This window comes from Protopterus annectens, chromosome 5.part1 (genome assembly GCF_019279795.1).
Source record: "Protopterus annectens isolate FY-2018-M chromosome 5.part1, PAN1.0, whole genome shotgun sequence".
Classification (NCBI taxonomy): Eukaryota; Metazoa; Chordata; order Ceratodontiformes; family Protopteridae; genus Protopterus; species Protopterus annectens.
The window spans coordinates 345,239,308-345,241,807 of NC_056736.1; the positions used below are offsets into that span (position 1 = coordinate 345,239,308).

Genomic DNA, 2,500 nt, shown 5'->3' on the forward strand with positions numbered 1-2,500 from the left:
AATATTGATATGATTTATACATAATTGTATATTATGTACTGAGCTTCAAGAATGTAACTACAGCATACCCTGCTGGAACATAGGAGATTAACTTGCAAAACTTAAGAATACTTGAGGTTAAGTTACTTTATAGCTGGGCCATAAACAATGGATGTTCTCTCTCAGTTTCAGTTCAATACCAAACAATGTCTAGAGCTAGAAGTTTTTCTATTGTCTTGAAAGAAAAGTATTTACTAGGTTGAAAATGTAAAGCGTTTTATTGTTTTACGAATTCTAAGATCTGGCAAACATCTGAGAGATATGTATTTTTACATAGAGATGTTAAATTCTATTAGTTTCTGTTTTTAATCTGGGAACTGAAGTCAGATGATGTCATCCTGGCTAACCCAGCAGTAAAATGTGACATTACTTTAAGAACTCTCTGAGAGAGAGACTATGCATTTTGTATTTTGTCTTGGACCTAGCAAGACCATCCACTCATCATCATCTGCACTTGCCTGTCTGTAAGTAAAACTTAGGGCATAGTATCCCTTTTAGATATAGACAGGAATATAGTAAAGGTTAGTTTAGATGTTTTCTGTATTTGAGACTGTCCTGCAATGCTGATTTAAAATATTTCCTGTGATTTTGAACTCTGAAGTCACTGTGTTGAGTTACTGAGTATTGTCTTGTTCGGTTATTGTTTATTATTAAATATAATTTAGACCTATTTTTGCGGCTGATACTTGTGAGACATATCTAAGCTCTTAGAGTACTTGCATATGCATTTGTTGACACTATACAGGCCACTCCTAATAGCCTGGTGCTTGGTCAAAACTACCATTTGGATTCAAAGTAACATTACACACTAGGATTGGACACCCTTTGTAAGGGCCTTATAGTGGCTGATAAGGGTGGCTGGTGGCAGCTGGAACTACCTTATAGTCTGGGCTAAAGGGGGCACAGCTTGTAAACCTGTGCCAGCCTTCCCCAGGTGTGTGTGTGTGTGTGTGTGTGTGTGTGTGTGTGTATATATATATATATATATATATATATATATATATATATATATATATACACATATATATACACATACACACATATACATACATACATACACACACACTGTATTTCTCCATAAATTAGACCTAACCAGAGAATAAGGCCTAGCATGGTTTTCCAGGGTGGTCATGATACAAGCCCTAGCCAAAAATAAGCTCCAGTTAAGATAGTCAACAACACACGATGGACATGTTGAATTATAAAATAATATTGACACCTGTTGACCGAGATTATCGTACTCTGTTCAACATTTTCGGACCATTCGGACACCCAACTACTCTGTGCAAAAAGTCGTAAGATTCTTTCTCTGAGAGTCCTCCATGATTTTTACTGTAACCCTAATCCTCACTCACACTGAGATCCTTGGCCCATAAATACTGGCAAGTGTACATTAATTGGTCAAAGTACAGACAACGCACTTAAAATGTGCACACTTGATAACGAATGGGTGTGGTTGTGTCTCAACAGTCACCATTTTGTGTTGCCACTCCTGTCTCGCAAGTCTTGAATTAACCCCCCCCCCCAGACAAGATGAGTGCAAAAAGAAAGAGCTATTCCATCGAGTACAAGAAAGGAATCATGGAGGACTCCCAGTGAAAGAATCTGATGGCTTTCTGCAAAGAGAAGAAGCTGGATCTCTGAATGGTTCAAAAATGGTGAGCCAACGAGGGAAATGCTAAGAAGTGCAAGTGTGGATCAGGTTGGCAACCAATATTTCCTGAGCTGGAAGACATCATCTGTAATAGATTGCTAATAGGAGAGCAAAGGCTTTGGTTGTGCCCAGGGCTGACATTGAAGCATCTGCCCTTGCAATGGCACCACAGTTAGAAATATCCCCAGAAGAATTCAAAGCATCCCAGCATTAGCTGGATGGCTTCCTTCAGCGATATGAACAGTCTCTAAGAAGATCCGACAACACTGTTCAAAGCTGGAAGATACTGAAGTTATTAAACGTGCACTTGCATTCAAGTCCTTTGTTGATGGCATTTGTTTGTTTGTGTCTTTCGGCTTTTCCCGGTTAGGGGTCGCCACAGCGGAACTCCGGTCCGCTAATGACTGGTAGTGGATTTTTACGTACCGGGTTACACAGCCCTGACGCACAACCTTCAACGAAGGCATGCCCCATTCACGTATGCCTCCACACAGAAGACGCTCTAGCTGAGAATCGAATGGGACAACATCTTGCTATGAGGCAACAATGCTACCGCAGCACCACCACCGCAGTGACTTTTCAAAATACCAACTCTCCAACATGATTTCTATGGATTAAACTGTAGTGTTTATGGGACAAGGATCTCAACCAATTGATCAGAGGGGTGCTCCATCGATTTACATTCCCTCCACTGGTTACAAAAGTGCACGTGTTACCTGTGTTTTGGCAATTCATCTAGATGGAAAGAAAACTCCACCTCTATCATTAGTAAGGGCAAGAAAGATAAGATTGAACGTGTTTCAGGCA

At 40.1% G+C, this 2,500-nt stretch overlaps 1 protein-coding gene across 1 annotated transcript in view; it reads right to left on the bottom strand.

Annotated features, from left to right (window-relative positions):
* The window catches only part of INPPL1 (inositol polyphosphate phosphatase like 1), a 1,746,155-nt gene that overhangs the window by 1,619,199 nt on the left and 124,456 nt on the right, over positions 1-2,500 (bottom strand). The window lies entirely within an intron of this gene.